Below are 22,477 nucleotides of genomic sequence, written 5' to 3' on the forward strand. Positions count from 1 at the left end.
TTTTTTGAGGAAGTAACAAGTAGAATGGATAAGGGAGAGCCAGTGGATATGGTGTATCTGGACTTTCCAAAGGCCTTTCACATGTTCCCAAACAAGAGATTAATGTGCAAAATTAAAGCACATTGTATTTGGGTAGTGTATTGACATGGATAGAGAACTGGTTGGCAGACAGGAAGCAATGAGTAGGAATTAACCAGTCTTTTCAGAATGGCAGGCAGTGACTAAGCTCGGTGCTGGGACCCCAGTTATTTACAATAGGCGAGTGGGCAGATGCATGGCAGATGCTGTATAATGTGGTAAAATGTGAGGTTATCCACTTTGGTGGCAAGAACAGGAAGGCGGATTATTATCTGAATGGTGTCAGATTAGGAAAAGGGGAAGTGCAGGGAGACCTTGGTTTGCTTGTACATCAGTCAATGAAAGTAAGCATACAGGTACAGCAGGCAGTGAAGAAAACTAATGGTATGTTGGCCTTCATTGCGAGAGGATTTGTGTTTAGGGATGTCCTACTGCAGTTATACAGGGCCCTGGTGAGACTGCACCTGGAGTATTGTGTGCAATTTTGGTCTCCTAATTTGAGGAAGGACATTATTGCAGTGTAGGTTCACCAGGTTAATTCCCGGGATGGTGGGACTGACATATGATGAAAGAATGGGTGGACTGGGCCTGTATTCACTGGAATTTAGAAGGGTGAGAGGGGATCTTAAAGAAACATATAACATTCTTAAGGGATTGGACAGGCTAGATGCAGGAAAAATGTTCCCGATGTTGGGGGATTCCAGCACTAGGGATCACAGTTTAAGAATAAGGGGTAGGCCATTTAGGACTGAGAAGAGGAAAAACTTCTTCACCCAGAGAGCTGTGAATCTGTGGAATTCTCTGCCACAGAAGGCAGTGCGGGACAATTTACTGGATGTTTTCAAGAGAGAGTTAAATTCCGTTCTTATGGCTAAAGGAATCAAAGGATATGGGGAAAAAGGATCGGGGTACTGATTTTGGCTCGAAGGGCCGTATGGCCTACTCCTTCACCTATTTTTCTACGTTTCCATGTTTCTGTGAAAGAGGGTTCTAGTAGGTGTCCAGCTGAGGAGGCTGCAGATGCCTGCTACCAATTCACATGACATCTGGAACTTCCTGAAATTTAGCGTGGTTGTGTATTTTCATAGAGTCATAGTCATACAGTGTGGAAACAGGCCCTATGGCCCAACTTGCCCACACCGACCAACATGTCCCAACGACACTAATCCCACTTGCCTTTCTTGGGCTTACGTCCCTCTAAACCTGCCATTTCCATGTATCTGTCTAATTGCTTCTTAAACATTGCGATCGTACCTGCCCCAACGACCTCCTCTGGCAGCTCATTCCATGCACCCTTTGAGTGTGAGCATTACTTCACTGCTGGTCTTTCTGTTTCTGACTACTTCCCTATTGCTTCTTTCATGGATGTGCAGGCCCAGGAATGTGAGCACCAGGTTGCTGTGGGACTTGTTACTGGTGTTTTTGTTCTTCCTCTTGATTCCACCTGACAATTTAATCAAAGTAGATTAAGCAATTTTAATTCAGCAACACCCACATTTAAAAAAAAACTTCAAGTAAAGAACAAAGATGAAACTATTTCAAACTTGTGGGCAAGAAAGCAACTGTGAATGTTGTACATACAGTGAAGATTCCTCTATTCTTTCACTACACTTCACTTTAACTTTTCTCTGCAGCCTTCAACTCTTTGCCGTTTCTGTTGAAGGATCTCCAATCTGAAATATGATCTTTGATTCTCTCGCCACAGTTGCTATGTTTTAGTTTCAGAATTCCGGCACAAGTAGTTATTGTATTTCATTCGGAGAAAATTTTGAAAATTAGGTATGGCAAAATATTGCTTAAATTATTGGCACTCCGTTCAAATCCAGCAAGTGAAATTTGTGTATTGAATCAAATATATTTTATTAAGAAAATTAGCCAGAGAGTAGTCAGATATAAATATAATTCATGGAAGGAAACTTCCTCACTTTCACGCTTATTTACGTAACTTGGTGGGACTGTTATGTCAATTTATTTTACCTATAGCAACATTTAAAAATCATATAACAACATTCAAAAGACATTTGGATGGGTACGTGGATAGGAAAGGTTTCGAGGAATATGCACCAAACACAGGCAGGTGGGACTAGTGTAGATGGGTCATCTTGGTCGGCAAGGACATTGGGCTGAACGGCCTGTTTCCTTATGGACCTGACCCACTTAGGCGATATTTTAGGCGACTATAGGCGACTAGGCTGTCAAGGTCGCCGGGGTGTCACCTGTATGGTCGTGAGTAATCTCCTCAGTCGCCCAAAGAGTCGTAGTATCTTTCTGGTCACCGCTGGATTTTCAACATGTTGAAAACATTTCGGAGACAGTCGGCGACAGTGGGTTTGACACCAATGAGCATAGCTTGTCCCACTGACGTAGGTGCTGTTGTAGTTGTCGTCAGGTTAACGTAGGTTGTCGCCAGGTTCACGTAGGTTGTCGCCGGTGCTGACTTCGTTTTTTTTTGTTGTTAAAGTAATGATTCTATTTCAAATTTTATGTCGAAGGGGGGGTCCAGTTGCCGGTTTTTCGGCGACCTGCTACGATTATGACAGGCACCGGCAGTCGCCTAAAAATAGCCTAATTGAGACAGGTCCATTACTCGATGATTCAATGACGTGATGAAGTTGAGACAAATATAGGAACCTTGAAAGTCCAGGAAACTTCTGTGTATTTGAGTAATACATGATAGTGATAAGTGGATTCCACTTAGTTCATTCACTTTGTTGCAGTGCTGCTATAGGTGTTGATTACATGAGGAAATTCAGAATTTATATGTTTTTCAGTTCAAGAATGGTAACAGAATTCGACAGACTATCTGAATAAGTAATTTGCAACTCGTAGAAAAGGTGGGGTAGAAAAAGACGTACAAAGACCTGTACATCTTTGGAAATTTATTTGTTCCAAGGAAGTGTTTCATTTCACAAAAAGTCAGAGCTACAGAAATGTCATGGCAATGATTTCCCTCCAGTTCTTTAAAGAGTTACTTGGCAAGTTCCTGACAGTTTTCAAATGAATGTTGGTAGTGCCCAGGATTGTGAGGAGTTATGGGTGACCTTTGTCTTCTGGAGTTTATTTGATTGCCTTAGGGAGTTAAATAGACATTTCAGAGAGATTTTCCTGAATTGGCTTCAAGTTCTTTTTCTTTTTTATTGTCTCTTGCAATAGATTATATGGCTATGGGTCTTTGATGCACAACAATTACTGTGGTCTAAATGAGGTGGGATATTGAAAATGGTGTTTTTTCTCTGACTTTATTTTCAAGATTTATGTTCTATGCTACATTTAAAAAGCGAAGATATAATGTACATTTAAACTTTCAACACACCATTTCAAATGTCCAAAGTAAGACATAGGTGCTACAAACATTAACTTCTATGATAACTATGGGAATGATTATTAATCCCACTTTTTGAGCACTATAGATACTGTCTTGCATTTCATATCAGTCCTAAGTTTTTTTTCCTTTAATGAGCAAACTTATCCTTAACATGCGTAGTGGAACAACTTAAGAAATAACACACAGCAGCAAAAAAGATTTAAAGTAAATAGACAATAGTTAGAATGCCAGCCGGTGGTTATCGATGCATTTCAAAGGTTAGGGCCTTTTATACTCTAAATGTTTGCAATATTTAGTTTTAGTTGTATTTAGTTTTAGGGATACAGCACGGAAACAGACCCTTCGGCCCACCGGGTCCGCGCCCACCAGCGATCCCCGCATACTAACACTATGCTACAACCGACTTTTAAATTTAGATGAAGGGATTAAGAGTAACATGAGCAAATTTGCAGATGACACAAAGCTGAGTGGCTGTGTGAACTGTGAGATGGATGTTATGAAGATGCAGGGTGACTTGGACAGGTTGGGTGAGTGGGCAGATGCATGACATATGCAGTTTAATGTAGATAAATGTGAGTTTATACACTTCGGTGGCAAAAACAGGAAGGCAGATTATTATCTGAATGGTGTCAAGTTAGGAAAAGGGGAAGTACAACGAGATCTGGGTGTTCTTGTTCATCAGTTACTGAAAGTAAACATGCAGGTACAGCAGACAGTGAAGAAAGCTAATGGTATGTTGGCCTTCATAACAAGAGGAGTTGAGTATAGGAGCCAAGAGGTCCTCCTGCAGTTGAACAGGGCTCTAGTGAGACCAAACCTGGAGTATTGTGTACAATTTTGGTCTCCAAATTTGAGGAAGGACATTCTTGCTATTGAGGGAGTGTAGCGTAGGTTCACGAGGTTAATTCCTGGGATGGTGAGACTGTCAAATGTTGATAGAATGGAGCAGCAGGGCTTGTATTCTCTGGAATTTAGAAGGATGAGAGGATGTCTTATTGAAACATATAAGATTATTAAGGGACTGGACACCCAGAGTATTGTGAATCTGTGGAATTCTCTGCCTCAGAAGGCAGTGGAGGCCAATTCTCTGCATGCTTTCAAGAGAGAGTTAGATAGAACTCTTAAAGATAGCGGAGTAAAGGGTTATGGGGAGGAGGCAGGAACGGGTTACTGATTGTGGATGATCAGCCATGATCACAGTGAATGGCGGTGCAGGTTCAAATGGCTGAGTGGCCTACTGCTGCACCTATTGTCTATTGTCTTTTGTCCATTTACCAAACCTATTAACCTTAAAACCTGTACGTCTTTGGAGTGTTGGAGGAAACCAAAGATCTCGGAGAAAACCCACGTAGGTCACGGGGAGAACGTACAAACACTGTATAGACAGCACCTGTAGTCAGGATTGAACCCGGGTCTCTGGAGCTGCATTCACTGTAATGCAGCAACTCTACCGCTGCGCCACTGTGCCGCCCTTTATTCTAACATAATTTAACAAAATTATAACAACATTTGCAAAGATGGGTGGACCGATAAATAGCCCGTGGAAATGAATGCGATTTAATAAATATATTTTATCTGCACTTAGAAGGGGTTAATTAATAATCTTGTTGGATAGATCTGTTCAGGGGAGCATGCTAATTATATGATAGAATTTTGCATTGAGTGTGAGAGTGATGTATGAGATCAATTTCTTAATATAAACAAAGGAAACAAAGAAGGTATCAGTGATGACTTGGCTGCAGTAGATTTATAAATCCCAATTCAAACGTATTGCAGGCTTTCAATTAAAGAAATATGACATGATTTGCAAAAAACAAACATTGGCATGAAATCCCAACAGGAAATCTGGTCTGTCAGTAGCCAGCATTAAAGTATTAAATTAGTGGAAAATTACATATAAAGATGTCAAAAGGAGCAGTAAACCTGATTGGGCGGGTTTTAGTGCTCAGTAAGAAGGACAAAGAAACTGAAAATGAAAATGGAAATAGAATATTGGTGTAAATTGGTGCGAAGTACAAAAATGAACAGTAAGATTTTCTATGTGAAAAGTAAGAGGAAATGTGGATTTCTTGCAGTCAGTGGTGGTAAAATTTATAATGGTGAATAAGAAAATACTGGAAAAACACAAGGAAACCAAGGGGCTGGCAGGAATGCTGAAATTAATACAATTAATATGAGTACAAATAAATGTAATTAAGAAGTTGGTGAAATTGATAGCTAATGCACACTAAGAACCAATGATTTACATCTCATGGCAGAGTCAGCTATATTAATAGTACAGTTGTTATCTTAGGCAGTGAGACTGGGCCCGCACCTGTCCTCCACTATCACCCTGAGCACTGGCACACCACAAGACTGTGTACTAAGCCCCATGCTCTACTCCCTCTTCACTCACGACTGTGTTCCTGCATTCGACACCAACGCCATCGTGAAGTTTGCAGACGACACAACAGTGATTGGGCTGATCACCAACGGTGATGAAACAAACTACAGAGCGGAGGTGCAGAACCTGGTAGACTGGTGCGCATGTAACAACTTGTCACTAAACACCTCCAAGACCAAGGAGCTGATTATTGACTTCAGGAGGTCCCATAATGGAGAATACGCCCCAAACTCCATTTACGGGGAAAGTGTGGAGAGAGTGTCCAACTTTAAGTTTCTGGGTACTCACATTTCAGAGGACCTCACATGGTCCACCAACACCGCTGCGCTGGCCAAGAAGGCAGAGCAACGACTGTTCTTCCTGAGGACATTAAAAAAGACTGGTCTGCCCCAACAGCTGCTGACAACGTTCTACCGCTGCACCACAGAGAGCATATTAACGTATGGCATCTCTGTGTGGTATCTCAGCTGCACCGAGGCGGAGAGGAGAGCTCTTCAGCGCGTCGTCCACAGAGCGCAGAGGATTATTGGGACAGAGCAACCAGCCTTGGAGGGCATCTACCACACACGGTGCCTCAGGAAGGCCGTCAGCATCCATAAAGACTCCTCACACCCTTGTAACGGACTGTTCGAACTATTTCCCTCCGGCAGACGTTACAAGGCCTTCTACGCCCGAACCTCCAGACTCAGAAACAGCTTTATTCCCAGAGCTATAGCGGCTCTGAACCGGCCCTGCTGAGTGCCCCCCATCCCCCCTGGACTGTCTCCCTTGGATGGCCACGTCACACAGCTTATTTATTTATTTTACTTTTCTTTTATGTCGGTTGGAAGCTGCATACTAAATCTCGTTGCAGTGATGTGCAATGACAATAAAAGATATTATTATTATTATTATTATTATTATTATTATTATTATTATTATTATTATTATTATTATTATTATTATTATTATTATTATTATTATTATTATTATTATTATTATTATTAATTCAAAGTTCTAAAAGTGTGAAAATTAGAGGGAAGCAAATGAGACCTCAATGTTTGAAGAACAAAAAGAAGAGAGTCACCATGTTATGTTTTGGTCACCATGTTATGTTTTGGTCACCATGTTCTGTTTTGGTCACCATGTTCTGTTTTGGTCACCATGTTCTGTTTTGGTCACCATGTTATAGGAAAGCTGCTGTCAAACTTGAAAGGGTTCAGCGAAGATTTATCAGGAAGATGCCAGAACTCGAGGGACATAGCTGAGATGTTGAGCCGTCTCAGGCTTTGTCCCTTAAAGTGCAGGAGGATGTGGGGTGGTCTTATAGAGATGCACAAAATCATGAGAGGAATAGATTGGGTAAACGCATAGAGTCTTTTGCCCAGAGTAGGGGAATCAAGAACCAAAGGACATAGGTTTATGGTGAGGGGGGAAAGATTTAATGGGTACATGGCGGGGTAATTTTTCCCAACAAAGGGTGCTTGGGTGTATGGAACAAGCTGCTGGAGGAGGTAGTTGATACAGGTAATATCGCAATGTTTAAGAAACATTTAGATAGGTACATGGTTAGGATAGGTTTAAAGGGATATGGGCCAAAAGCAGACAAGTGAGACTAGTGTAGATGGGGCATATTAGTTAGCTTGGGGAAGTTGGGCTGAAGGGCCTATTTCCATGCTGTATGGCTCTCTGACTCTATGACTAACATTGTGAATGTTGGCTTTGGAGAGGAAATTAATATTAGTTGGCTTGTTTTACCAGTGAAGTTAGAGAATTATGAGACAATGTTAATGATATGTTTCCAGCATTTTGAGATGCCACAGTAAGTGGTTCAATTCTCAGAAAATCAATCCACTGAAAGCCATCATGCAGGTGCAGCAAGTAATTGAGAAAGCAAATGTTATGTTGAATTAATAACAAGATGTTCTGAGTACAGGAGTGAAGATGGCTTGACTGAAGTGTATATCCCTTAGTGAAACTACACCTAGAGTATTGTGTAGAATTTGACCTTCATTATCACAAAAAATTATACACTTTCCATCAAGTGACTGTAACAAATATTCACCAGAATGGAGAAATCCTTGGATTGTGGTTATCCATATGAGGAGATATTGAGTAGACAATGTTTATATTCTCAGAAGAATGAAAAAGTGATCATATTGATATTTTCATGTTGAAAATTCTTGAGCAAAATACAAACTGCTGGAGGAATTCAATGGGGTCAGGCAACATTCATTGAGAGAATACAATGGTTTTGGCTAGAGACACAGCACCCTCTTATAAAAGTATTGCAGGGTTCAGCAGATCAATCCAAGTGGATATTTTCCCTGATTGAGGAAATTAAAACTAAATTCTCAGAATAAGGGAATAGTGTGGGGAGAATTGTCTTCACTCAAAGAGGGCTGAATCTTCAGAAACCTCCACTGGGAAGGCTTGGGAGTCTAAGGCATGTTAATTCAAAACTGAGAACTATTGATCTCTAGACAAAAAGGGGATCAAGGATTATAAATATAGTACAGGAATATGGAGCTAAGGTAGAAGAACCGTCATAATCTTAATGAATGATAGAGCAGATTTAAAAGGACAGAGACTGAAAGACTGATATACCTAGTCCTGCTATTTCTTATATTCTTCTGCTTAAATATGTAGTCATATACTTTAGTTGTTCTGGCGCTGGAGAGATAAACAGTATGTGCAGATATGTTAACAGTTTAGTTGTATTAAGAAATAGTTAAAACAAACAGTACAAAAATATTGGGAAAAACACTGTTTACAGGGCAAATAGGATTCAGTTCCATTGAACATGAAACAAAATTAATATGTACAATACCTGCTATGAACCATTATAGAAAATGTGCTTGTGAATGAGAGGATTATAAATTCAACCTCACTCTAGGTTGCAAACTCATAATATAGGATTAGACATCAATGTCAAGCTGCAAAATTATGAATTGATGAGATGGTGTTTTCCAGGTCCGTTGTTGTACTAAGGTCACATTTATCCAATTTAATGCGTAAGACTTAACTAGACAATTTCAAGGAAAAATTTATTTAGAAAACATTTCTTCCTCAACAAATAAAACAGGAAAAACATGGTTCTTTCACCTCTCTGTTGCTTGTAAGATCTTGTGTACTAATTGGCAGGGAAGCATTAAAGGGTTCAGAGAAGCTGCATTGTGTAATGGAATATGTATTCCCACCACATCTGTGCTCCATAACAAAATTTGATTGGTGTGGGGAGTTAGGATGGGGAAAGGGGATGTGAAATGGGTCCCTGGTAGGTTGGGGCAGTCCTTAGTGAAAATATTCACTCTCATCTTCATCAATTAAGCGGAGATATTAAAGAGGTCAGGAGCTGAGTAAACATGGCATGTTGAATATCTGTGAGCTGTTCTTGGTGAAAAACCACAGTAGTTAACTCTTTCCATCACTTTAATGATCATTAAAATACATTACTAAAACAGTATTTGATCTCTTTGAACGTGCTGCATGTGGACTTAAAGAAATAGAAACATTTTTCCTTATGTGCAAAAGTACTAGTGCCCTGGACTGATGGGATTTCAAACTACTGTACATTCCCTCCATTGATGCTGACTGGTCCGCTGAGTTCCTCCAACTCTTTGTGTTTTGACCAAGGTTCCAGCATCTGCAGTTTCTTGTGTCTCCTTTATATTTCAGCGATGGATGAGCTGTGGATGTTTCATCATTGAATGTAATATAGTTTGAGATAGGTGGACTTCTGTGGATATTAAGGAGATACAGAAATATGGGGATTAAGCATAGAAATAATCTTTGCAATTGGACAGGCGAGACTGCTCGAGTAAATTCTTGGCACTGTGGACAGCTCGCTCGGCCAGTCCGTTGCTCTGCGGGTACTCAGGGCTGCTGGTGTAATGATGGAAGTTCCACTTGACAGCGAAAGCCTTGAATTCTGTGCTGGTGAACTGCCGGCCGTTATCAGTCTGTAAGCGGACCGGCGACCCGAAGGTAGCAAAGTGTCTGCGAGGCTATGACCTTACTGATTGTTGGATTTAGGTTGAGGAACCATATAGCCCATGTCGGCTTCTATTTATTATATTCCGATAGCTTTTGCCCTATTCAATGCAGTTAGCCATTGCCAGATGCTTGAATTGGATTGAATAACATTTTGGTGGATACGCTGTACTGATGGGGACCTGAGAAGTGTCATCTTCCATTCAGACTTTCTGGCTTGTTGTGAATGTCTAATCTTTCATTTTTGCTCTCATTTGATTTACATCAATGAGTTCATAAGTTCATAAGTGATAGGAGCAGAATTAGACCTTCAAGTCTACTCTGTAATTACATCATGGCTGATCTACATATCCCTCTTAACCCAGGCTCCTGCTTCCTCCCCATTAACCCCATCTTCCCCATGAGGACAGGGATGTCTACAATGTCTTCTTTTTACACTTATTGTTTTATATCATCTCATCTATTGTGGCTGAATATAGCAGGATTCCTAAATGTGAAAAGTATTACAAAGTATTAAAATAAGGAAATGTGCCATGTTACACGACAATTATATTCCACTCTACCCTTTTTTATATTCATTTAATGCTAATCTTGCTGCATAATGAACTCAATGGCTTAAATTTTCCACTTGGATGAGATGAGATTTCTAATGCTAAATAGGAACTGATCTGACTACATTGTGATTTCCAGCTGCGAATCATTTCAATAGTCATAGCAAGATCCCAGAGTGATGACCACTTCCAATCCAGACCTTGATATTTTGGTGGTGGGAAGTAATTTGATGCAGGACTTTGAAGGTAATTGCAGTTTAAAGAGGAAACTAGACAGTATTTTAAATCAAAATTGTTGAAAACATGTTGCAAGGATATGGAGACTGTATTATAGTTATGGATTGATAGTAGTTTAGAACTGCAAAATTATATTGTAAAATATAACATTTATTAAAACTGCAGTACCCAATTACCAGTTCTCCATGCACAGTCTGAAGAAGGGTTCTGACCCGAAACACCACCTATTCCTTTATTCCAGAGATGCTGTCTGACCTTGCTGAGTTACACCAACATTCTGTATCTATCTCCCTCCAGAAATGTCTATACTGGGAAGGAAAGTTATCTATGTCTTTCTTGATGAACCTTTGCGTAGGTTCTTGGCTAATGTCACACATTTCTCTTGGTGCATTTTGAAGTTACTGTGGAATTGATCTTCAATATGTAAGATGTAGGTGGTGGAAACTGGAGCCATATTGCACAGGGTCCAAATGTTTAGCATTGCATATGTGATCAGTCAGTTAACTTGGACGGTTTCAAGATTCTTGAGTGCTGTTGGAATTAAGCAATTAACATTAAGCAATCAGAGAGAATATATGGTGCCTAGGCCATTTAATAAAATGTTATGATTTGTAACAGGATGTAGAAATGCTCATATGCTTTGATTTCATACACTGGTTAGGGGATTGTTAATATTGGCTAATTTAAAGATGCCATAGAATGGAGGATCCCTGCACTTGTCAGAATTGCTTAAACCTTGTCAGCTGAACTTTATAGGCTTTGATTGGCACCATCCAGTCTAGGCTCAGGCTGATATGCAGGATGGTAAGGGGTCCAGGTGTTCTCCATGTTTCTCTTAAATTGATAACATGTATAGTGGTTTTTCAAGCTTACGTTAAATGCATCATTTCTATTGGTTCGCTGCAAAAACATTGTAAACAGTATAAATAGTGTTGCAAGATGATCATCCTGTTAACTGATGATTGGTCGAACTGTTGAGCCTTGGGGAAATAGTTTGAATCTCAGGGCAATCTCGGTGGGGGCGTTGCGAGCAGGCTGCCCTGCCAGCAGCGTGTTCATTTTTTCTAATGTTTTTGTTTTTTAGTATGTCCCAATGTGTGTGTTTAATGTTTCTCGGTGTGTCGAGTGTGGGGGGGGGGTAAGGGGGAAACCGCTTTGGTCGCCTCGTCCACGGAGAGGCGACTTTTCCCATGTGGCCTCCCTCGCGGCCTAACACAAAGGATCGGTGCGGCCTTTTCCGGAGACACACCCGGGGCTTCAGCAGCGGGCACAGCATAGACTTTTTCATCATGGAGAGGGCGAGCCCTCGTCGGGGGTCGCCGGAAGGGAGCGCTCCGATCGCTGGCCCATGGCAGCATGAAGCCGCGGTCTGCGGAGCTCCAGCTGGCGTGGCGTCCGGAGCCTGGCATCCCTCGTTTGGGACCCCGGAGGAGAAGAGCTCCGACCACCGGCCCGCAGCCTACTTCTAACCACGAGCGTGGCGGGGACTTACCTCCGGAGCGGGATCCCTCGCCGGGGATCCCTGGAGAAGAGCTCCGACCGCCGGCCCTGCGATCTGCGGTGCTTCTAACTGTGGCGCGGCGGGGACTTTAGATCTTCGACCGCTGGCCTGCGGCCTACACCATCTTGAAGCCACAGTCTCCGGTAGGGAAGCTCCGATTCAGGTCTTACATCTGCACATCGGGCCGCCCACAGCGGCGACTGATGAGAGTTGTGGTCCCGACTACGGGGGAAATTGGAGGAAGACTGACTAAACTTTGTGCCTTCCGCCACATTGATGAATGCTGTGGTGGATGTTTGTGTTAATTTTTGTTGTGTATTGTGTGTTCTTTTTTATTGTACTGCTGCTGGCAAGTTCATTTCACTGCACTTTATTTTGCACGTGACGAAAAAATCTGACTTGACTTGACTTGACTTGACTTGACATGTTTCAATGTTTGTTCTTGTTAGCTTCCTTCGAGAGCTTCCTTTCTTATACAAATATGTATGAGCTGTTGTATTATTGGGTTAGGGAAGTGTCTGTTATGTATGCGGTTAATCGATATCTCTAATTGGGTTATTAAGAGACCACCCTCATGTGGTTCGGCCCCTCGAGGTCCCGGGACATATAAAAGTCCGCTACCATGAGGTTCAGCGTCGATCTTCTGGGAGAGCGCTTGGGACTGCGTGAACTTCTGGAGTGTCTCTGTCTGAGTGAGGCCTAAAGGGCTTGAACAGGCAGATGCGAGGATCGAACCCGCGGTGGGATAGGTACAGTAGTTGAACTGTGACGCACTTTTGTTAAAATGAAATTTAGCTGTTTCAAGTGCTTGATTCAGTGTTTTTACTGAAACTAGACAGGGGGGAAGCAATTTACAGGATCACTTAGTTATTTCTCTAGCATGCAGCATTTACTCTTTGGCATAAATGCAGTCATCTTGGGTGACTTCAATGAGATGGCAACTTATCTTTAATTATGCCTAGTATTGTTCCTGGCAAGAATGTTTAACATTCAATGTTGAACCAAACCAACCATGGTTTTATGATCATTTTTATAGGAAGAAATTGGATTGAGAGGGAAAAAATAGATGCAATAGAAAAAACAGCTGAACAGCTTGTAGTGGATAAAATTCAGCTCCTTAAAATGACCCACAAGGTCTCATGGATTTAACTTTCACATTTTATTCTGACTTACTCCATGTAGAAAGGATTATGGTGAAGAAGAGTTAAGACTGGCTGTAAAGTTATCATTCCTATTAATTCTATCATGGTCAGATGGTTCAGTGGCAAGTATATTGACAAGAGTCCAAACAATTAAGATCTTTCCTCTGTTATTTCTCAGACATTCAGCTACTTCCCATTCAAGTAGCTTTAGTATTTATCTGGTTTAGTTGGCATTGGTATTCATGGGATGAGACTTTGAAGTCAACTATGTAGGCCAACTCCAGGATTTTGTTACTTTCCAATTCTGGTTGAAGTAGTCTACAACATGGAGTTGCAATGATTCATCTGAACAGAGTGGATGGTTATCAACAGGAGCTTCCCTTGAGCACATTTATTCTAATCTCATGAAGTGATGATTTGTGCATTATGGAATGTACACTTGGTGCCTCGATCTCCATTCCTGCAGTTGACGGTGGACATTTCCAGGATATCTGCTGAAAGTCATGATTCAGTGGGAATAACATTGCCAGACTACTGCTCTCCCAACATTCACACATATCCACTGATGCTCGTGAAGAGGACAATGCACAGTTGGCTGCACAGTAAGCCCCTTTATTATTTTTTTCATATTCACTATGAACTTAAAGTCAAGCGATCCTTCCAGTTTTATATGTTTTCCCTTTGTTCCCATGGATAAGAGTTTTTTATTCAACATTTCTATAATTAACTGAATTTGAATTCCCATCTGCCCATGGTGAGGCTTAAATTCAGATTTCTGGAATAGTATGCTAGTATTATAGCCACTTCTTTTTTCGTGTCCATCATCTATGTTTCAAATGTTCTGTCAGGTTCTTGCACAGTGGACACTGTGTTGCTCTCAATCTTTCAGACCAATGTCCGGCACCTCAGGCTTCTTTTGTGTGTAAAGAGTGCCAGATCACTTCAAGTTCTTGTTCATAGCCTCTGAGCAAGCAACACATCTTGAAGAGGTGGACTGCAGATCTGATGATAGCAGTGGCATATACTTGCCAATAACTTCCCTTGTATACAAAACATCTACAAACATTCTCATCAGTTGAAAAACATGCAAGGCAGTGCTTGCAGGCAATGGTGATGATTTGCAGGCGGGTGGGTGTCAGATGCCTGCAGTGCAGTCTCATTAGTCTGGTCCCTGTCTGTTGCTTCCCCTCTTCTTTAATGCAGCAAAGATAGAGGGCAGCTCCCAAAGGACATGCCATTGTGCTTCATGTGAAAATGAAGACTGTGGGCAGAAAGTAAATAGCAGCCAATCTACAAGGCTAAAGCAGAAAGGGGAGAAAAATAGCAGCAAAAGAGACACTGCATCTGCAAACATAGGAGCTTAGCCCCTTTGATTTCAGTAATGCCTCAAGGATCAAAAATCCCTGGGCTTGGACTGCTGTTATTGCGAAAAGTCATGGAAATAACAATGTCCTTTTTTCTGTGTTAAATAATTGTTAGATTCTGGAGCACAGGCAAAAATAGTCACTCCCCGGCGCTATATTTCTCAGCACAGTTTGCCCAGATGATTATTTGCACTGACACAAAGTAAGAAAAATGAACACCTCCCTATCAGTGTCAATACAGTGAGAGCATGCAGGAAATACAGTACCTCTACCCAAATGTGACACTAATTCCTCCTAATTTCTGTGTGCATATGCTTTACAATTAAGATAGTGGGGGGTTTTTGAACTGACTTTTTTCTTTATTACATGCGCATTCAGGTAATTACTATTTTGGTTAAGCAGAGACAAAATGTTTGAAAGTGGTGGATTTCTTGACTCAGCAGTGATCGAGTTTCGACTTTTAAGCCTGAAAATTTGAAACTCAGAATCTGATTTTTGTTTTGTGCTGTGCAGATGCTAACAGTTTGATTAATTAATCAATTAAAAAAAAACATCACTAATAGAATCCTGGAAAATAAAATAAAAAAAGAATCTCCTACTTTCTTATATTATTGAAAAAACTTCTTAATGAAAAATGTTCATCTATACTGAACCTCATTTAAAATGTGCTTGGAAACTATTAAAATAAGTACCAGTTTAATTAAAAAACAAAGTGCATGAGGAAATCAGCAGGCCAGGCAGCATTTGTAGAGGGAAATGGGATCTGATTATTTGTGTACAAGAATCAAGAATGCATGGACGATGGGTATGAAAGTCTACAGACTAGTCTCTCTCGGAGATCGTGTGCACGCACATATCTTTTTAACTGCCACTCACAATACATTCAGAAAGTATTCAGACCCCTTCACTTTTTCCACATTTTGTTATATAAACATCCTTATTCTAAAATGGATTTAATTCATTTTTTTTTATCATCAATCTACAAACGATACCCCTTAATAAACGTGAAAACAGGTGTTTAGAAATGTTTGCAAAGTAATGAAAAAGAAATAACTGAAATATCACATTTACATAAGTATTCAGACCCTTTACTCAGTACTTTGTTGAGGAACCTTTGGCAGTGATTACAGCCTCAAGTCTTCTTGAGTATGACGCTACAAGTTTGGCACACCTGTATTTGGGTAATTTCTCCCATTCTTCTCTGCAGATCCTCTCAAGCTCTGTCAAGTTGGATGGAGAGCATCGATGCACAGCTATTTTCAGGTCCCTCCAGAGATGTTTGCTCAGGTTCAAGTCTGGGCTCTGGCTGGGCCACTTAAGGACATTCACAGACTTGTTACGAAGCCACTCCTGCGTTGTCTTGGCTGTGTGCTTAGGGTCATTGTCCCGTTGGAAGGTGAACCTCCGCCCCAGTCTGAGGTCCAGAATGATCTGGAGCAGGTTTTCATCAAGAGAAAACCAAGCACTGCTCATCACCTGGCCAGAGGCCCAGGGAGCCGTTGGTGCGAGGGGAGGAGTACCTGCGCTGTAAGTATAAAATACATCGCGGGGTTTGCTTTCACAGAGGCCCAGGGACCTGACACCAAAATCGGCAACGTTCCAGAGAAGGGGTCTGGTGGAAGAGGACCAGAGGAAGCAGCTGATTAGGTGCAACCCCGGGTTTACATTTTCACATTTCTGCCTTCAGGTTAAGGATTCTGGGAGTTAAGTGTACAGTATTTATTAATATTTATTAGTAAAGTTTAAAGGATAAAGTTTTTTAAAATATTTAATATAGAGTTAATTTGGGAGTAAGATATGTCAGTGGAGATTGGCCCCGTGGTTTGCTCAGCCTGCAACATGTGGGAGATCAGGGATATGGTCAGTGTCCCTGGTGACTACGTTTGCAGGAAGTGTGTACAGCTGCAGCTCCTGGCAGACCGCATTGAACGATTGGAACTGCGACTGGATTCATACTGGAGCATCTACGATGCTGAGAAAGTCGTGGATAGCACGTACAGCGAGTTGGTCACACCGCAGGTAAAAGGTAAGAGGACAGAAAGGGAACGGGTGGCAAATAGCCAGCAAGCAGTAGGCAGGTAGTGCAGGAGTCCCCTGCGGTCATCTCCCTCCTAAACAGGTATACCATTTTGGATACTGTCGAGGGAGATGGCTCATCAGGGGAAGGCAGCAGCAGCCAAGTTCATGGCACCATGGGTGGCTCTGCGGCACATGAGGGGGGGAAAAAGAGTGGAAGGGCAATAGTAATAGAGGATTCAATTGTCAGGGGAATAGATAGGCGTTGCTGCGGCCGCAAACGAGACTCCAGGATGGTATGTTGCCTCCCTGGTGCAAGGGTCAGGGATGTCACTGAACGGCTGCAGAACATTCTGGAGGGGGAGGGTGAACAGCCAGTTGTCGTGGTGCATATTGGCACCAACGATATAGGTAAAAAAAGGGATGAGGTCCTACAAGATGGATTTAGGGAGCTAGGAGATAAATTTAAAAGTAGGACCTCAAAGGTAATAATCTCTGGATTACTACCAGTACCACGGGCCAGTCAGAGTAGAAATAGGAGGATATTGCAGATGAATACGTGGCTTGAAAAATGGTGCAAGGGGGAGGGATTTAAATTTGTAGGGCATTGGAACCAGTTCTGGGGGAAATGGGACCAGTACAAACAGGACGGTCTGCACCTGGACTGGAATGGAACCAATGTCCTTGGGGGAGTGTTTGCTAGTGCTGTCGGGGAGGATTTAAACTAATGTGGCAGGGGGATGGGTACAAGAGCAGAGAGGCAGGGGGGGGTGTAAAATGAGGGTAGAAGCAAGAGGTAGCAAGGTGAAAAGTAAAAGTGGCAGGCAGACAAAACCAGGGCAAAAATCAAAAAGGGCCACTTTTCAACATAATTGTATAAGGGGTAAGAGCGTTGTAAAAACAAGCCTGAAGGCTTTGTGTCTCAATACAAGGAGTATTCGTAATAAGGTGGATGAGTTGAACGTGCAGATAGCCATTAATGGTTATAATATAGTTGGGATCACGGAGACATGGCTCCAGGGTGACCAAGGATGGGAGCTGAACATCCAGGGATATTCAATATTCAGGAGGGATAGAGAGAAAGGAAAAGGAGGTGGGGTAGCATTGCTGGTCAGAGAGGAGATTAACGTAATGGAAAGGAAGGACATTAGTTTGGAGGATGTGGAATCGGTATGGGTAGAGCTGCGAAACACTAAGGGGCAGAAAACGCTGGTGGGTGTTGTGTACAGGCCACCTAACAGTAGTAGTGAAGTTGGAGATGGTATCAAACAGGAAATTAGGAATGCGTGCGACAAAGGCAAAACAGTTATAATGGGTGACTTCAATCTACATATAGATTGGGTGAATCAAATTGGCAGGGGTGCTGAGGAAGAGGATTTCTTGGAATGTGTGCGGGATAGTTATCTAAATCAACATGCAGAGGAACCAACGAGAGAGCAGGCTATTTTAGACTGGGTATTGAGTAATGAGGAAGGGTTAGTTAGCAGTCTTGTTGTACGTACCCCCTTGGGCAAGAGTGACCATAATATGGTTGAGTTCTTCATTAGGATGGAGAGTGACATTGTTAATTCAGAAACAATGGTTCTGAACTTAAAAAAAGGTAACTTTGAGGGTATGAGACGTGAATTGGCCAAGATTGACTGGCAATTAATTCTAAAAGGGTTGACTGTGGATATGCAACGGAAGACATTTAAAGACTGCATGGATGAACTACAAAAATTGTTCATCCCAGTTTGGCAAAAGAATAAATCAGGGAAGGTAGTGCATCCGTGGATAACAAGGGAAATCAGGGATAGTATCAAAGCGAAGGATGATGCGTACAAATTAGCCAGAAAAAGCAGCATACCGGAGGACTGGGAGAAATTCAGAGACCAGCAGAGGAGGACAAAGGGCTTAATTAGGAAAGGAAAAATAGATTATGAAAGAAAACTGTCAGGGAACATAAAAACTGACTGCAAAAGTTTTTATAGATATGTGAAAAGAAAGAGATTAGTTAAAACAAATGTAGGTCCCTTGCAGTCAGAAACAGGTGATTTGATCTTGGGGAACAAGGATATGGCGGACCAATTGAATAACTACTTTGGTTCCGTCTTCACTAAGGAAGACATAAATAATATGCCGGAAATAGCAGGGGACCGCGGGCCAAAGGAGTTGGAGGAATTGAGTGAAATCCAGGTTAGTCGGGAAGTGGTGTTGGGTAAATTGAATGGATTAAAGGCCGATAAATCCCCAGGGCCAGATAGGCTGCATCCCAGAGTACTTAAGGAAGTAGCTCCAGAAATAGTGGATGCATTAGTAATAATCTTTCAAAACTCTTTATATTCTGGAGTAGTTCCTGAGGATTGGCGGGTAGCAAACGTAACCCCACCTTTTAAGAAGAGAGGGAGAGAGAAAACGTGGAATTACAGACCAGTTAGTCTAACATCGGTAGTGGGGAAACTGCTAGAGTCAGTTATTAAAGATGGGATAGCAGCACATTTGGAAAGTGGTGAAATCATTGGACAAAGTCAGCATGGATTTACGAAAGGTAAATCATGTCTGACGAATCTTATAGAACTAGTAGCGTGGATAGGGGAGAACCAGTGGATGTGGTGTATCTGGACTTCCAGAAGGCTTTCGACAAGGTCCCACATAAGAGATTAGTATACAAACTTAAAGCACACGGCATTGGGGGTTCAGTATTGATGTGGATAGAGAACTGGCTGGCAAACAGGAAGCAAAGAGTAGGAGTAAACGGGTCCTTTTCACAATGGCGGGCAGTGACTAGTGGGGTACCGCAAGGCTCAATGCTGGGACCCCAGCTATTTACAATATATATTAATGATCTGGATGAGGGAATTGAAGGCAATATCTCAAAGTTTGCGGATGATACTAAGCTGGGGAGCAGTGTTAGCTGTGAGGAGGATGCTAGGAGACTGCAAGGTGACTTGGATAGGCTGGGTGAGTGGGCAAATGTTTGGCAGATGCAGTATAATGTGGATAAGTGTGAGGTTATCCATTTTGGTGGCAAAAACAGGAAAGCAGACTATTATCTAAATGGTGGCCGATTAGGAAAAGGGGAGATGCAGCGAGACCTGGGTGTCATGGTACACCAGTCATTGAAAGTAGGCATGCAGGTGCAGCAGGCAGTGAAGAAAGCGAATGGTATGTTAGCTTTCATAGCAAAAGGATTTGAGTATAGGAGCAGGGAGGTTCTACTGCAGTTGTACAGGGTCTTGGTGAGACCACACCTGGAGTATTGCGTATAGTTTTGGTCTCCAAATCTGAGGAAGGACATTATTGCCACAGAGGGAGTGCAGAGAAGGTTCACCAGACTGATTCCTGGGATGTCAGGACTGTCTTATGAAGAAAGACTGGATAGACTTGGTTTGTACTCTCTAGAATTTAGGAGATTGAGAGGGGATCTTATAGAAACTTACAAAATTCTTAAGGGATTGGACAGGCTAGATGCAGGAAGATTGTTCCCGATGTTGGGGAGGTCCAGGACAAGGGGTCACAGCTTAAGGATAAGGGGGAAATCCTTTAAAACCAAGATGAGAAAACTTTTTTCACACAGAGAGTGGTGAATCTCTGGAACTCTCTGCCACAGAGGGTAGTTGAGGCCAGTTCATTGGCTATATTTAAAAGGGAGTTAGATGTGGCCCTTGTGGCTAAAGGGATCAGAGGGTATGGACAGAAGGCAGGTATGGGATACTGAGTTGGATGATCAGCCATGATCATATTGAATGGCGGTGCAGGCTCGAAGGGCCGAATGGCCTACTCCTACACCTAATTTCTATGTTTCTTTGTTAATACCATACCTACGGTGAAGCATGGTGGTGGCAGCATCATGCTGTGGGGATGTTTTTCAGCAGCAGGGACTGGAAGACTAATCAAGATCGAGAGAAAGATGAATGGAGCAAAGTTCAGAGAGATCCTTGATGAAAACAATATGTAGGAGTGGCTTCTTGACAAGTCTGTGAAGGTCCTAGAGTGGCCCAGCCAGTGCCTGGACTTGACCCCGATCGAACATCTCTGAAAATAGCTGTGCATCGATGCTGCAGTTGTACAGGGCCCTGGTGAGACCGCACCTAGAGTATTGTGTGCAGTTTTGGTCTCCTAATTTGAGGAAGGACATTATTGCTATTGAGGGAGTGCAGCATCGTTTCAGCAGGTTAATTCCCAGGATGGCAGGACTGACATATGATGAAAGAATAGGTCGACTGTGCTTGTATTCACTGGAATTTAGAAGGCTGAGTGGGGATATTATAGAAACTTCTAAAATTCTTAAAGGATTGGACAGGCTAGATGCAGGAAACATTTTCCTGATTTTGGGGGACTCCAGAACCAGGGGTCCCAGTTTAAGAATAAAAGGTAGGCCATTTGGGACAGATGAGGGAAAACATTTTCACGCAGAGAGTGGTGAATCTGTGGAATTCTCTGCCATAGAAGACAGTGGAGGCCAATTCACTGGATTTGTTTCAAGAGAGAGTTACAATTAGCTCTTAGTGCTGAAGGAACCAAGGGATAAGGGGGGAAAGCAGGTATAGGGCACTGATTTCGGATGATCAGCCATGATCATATTGAATGGCTCGAAGGGCCTACTCCTGCACCTATTTTTCTTTGTTTTCTATGTTTTCTGTGAACAAATTGTTTGAGAATATAAGACAGCAAGCTGTTCAGACCCTCAGGGTTGACCCTATACAGTTTAGATTCATTGAGACATATATTAGGGAACCAGGCTCTTCGGCCTTACCCTTCCTCCCAACTAAGTTTTTTAAATGAGCTACTTTGCATGAGTATGGCCCATGTCCCTCTGAATGTTTCCCTGCCATATACCTGTCTAAGTGTCTATTATCTATCGCCTTTGTACCGGCTTCTACAACTTTCGTTGGCAACTTGTTCCATAAATACCTCTGCATGAAGCAATTGCGCCTCTGGTCTCTTTCAAATCTTTTCCCTCTCACCTGCAATATGATTCCCCAACTCCTATAATAATACCCTAGCTAATTATTGCGAGCATGGCAAACGCTTTCATTACCCTAGTTAGCTGTGTCACCATTTTGGGTGAACTGTGCAAAGTCTCCAGGGGTCTGCCATTTTCTGTGTAAGTCCTGACTTACTAAAATGCTTCACGCCTCACACTTATTAGAGTTAAATTCCTTTTGCCTTTCCTTGGCACACTTTACTATTTGATCCAAATCCTTTTGCAAAGTTAGATAGCCCTCCAGTATTCAGATAGCCACCAATTTTGATGCTGTCTATAAATTTTCCAACCACATTGACTACATCGTCAACTGTATTGAACATTCATTTGGTCACATTCAACCTGAAAATTAATGGTTCAATGGTCCTTTATTATCACGTGTGCAGAGGTACAGTGATTTTTTTTAACGTACAGTTCAGTAAAGTTAGTGCTTAGCCTGATCATTTGTTTTTCTCAGCATTCCTTAATGTGAAGGTCTAACAAAAATTATAAAATATACTAGACCTAGTGCAGACCCGTTGGGTCTGTTCCCCCAACGTGCGGTTGTGGGGGGGAGGCGGCATTCAGCGTCACACACACTTGGGGGAGAGGAGGGGGGGGGGAGAGGAGGGGGGGGGGGGAGAGAGAGTGCCTTTTTAGTTCAACCCAAACCCCCCAAACAACCATTTGCAGGCAGTGCTTTTTTACTTTAACCATATTTTCATTTTCAAACCACATTAAGGGTACGTACTCACAGTTGTGTGGACATGTGTTCAGTGTTATTCACAGCTCAGAGAAACGTGACCCTCTGCCTTCCTCCAGCTTGCAGACTAATTGAGGCACACCACTTCCTGGTTTTATAGTCCATCCCCCTTGCCACCAGCGGGGGCAGCAGAGAGAATGGGGAATTTTGTAAAATCATTAATATCTCTGTCATTTTTCATCTGGAAAAATCCTCGGCAC

The 22,477-nt window shown here is 42.2% G+C and overlaps 1 long non-coding RNA gene across 1 annotated transcript; it reads left to right on the top strand.

The window, feature by feature from the left end:
* The first annotated feature begins 423 nt into the window (after positions 1-423).
* Positions 424-20,573, top strand: LOC116975990. Its single transcript, XR_004412845.1, has 4 exons — positions 424-434; positions 4,175-4,181; positions 20,246-20,252; positions 20,507-20,573. It is a non-coding gene; the product is annotated as an uncharacterized LOC116975990 (long non-coding RNA).
* Positions 20,574-22,477: the final 1,904 nt, after the last annotated feature.

This window comes from Amblyraja radiata, chromosome 1 (genome assembly GCF_010909765.2).
Source record: "Amblyraja radiata isolate CabotCenter1 chromosome 1, sAmbRad1.1.pri, whole genome shotgun sequence".
Lineage (NCBI taxonomy): Eukaryota > Metazoa > Chordata > Chondrichthyes > Rajiformes > Rajidae > Amblyraja > Amblyraja radiata.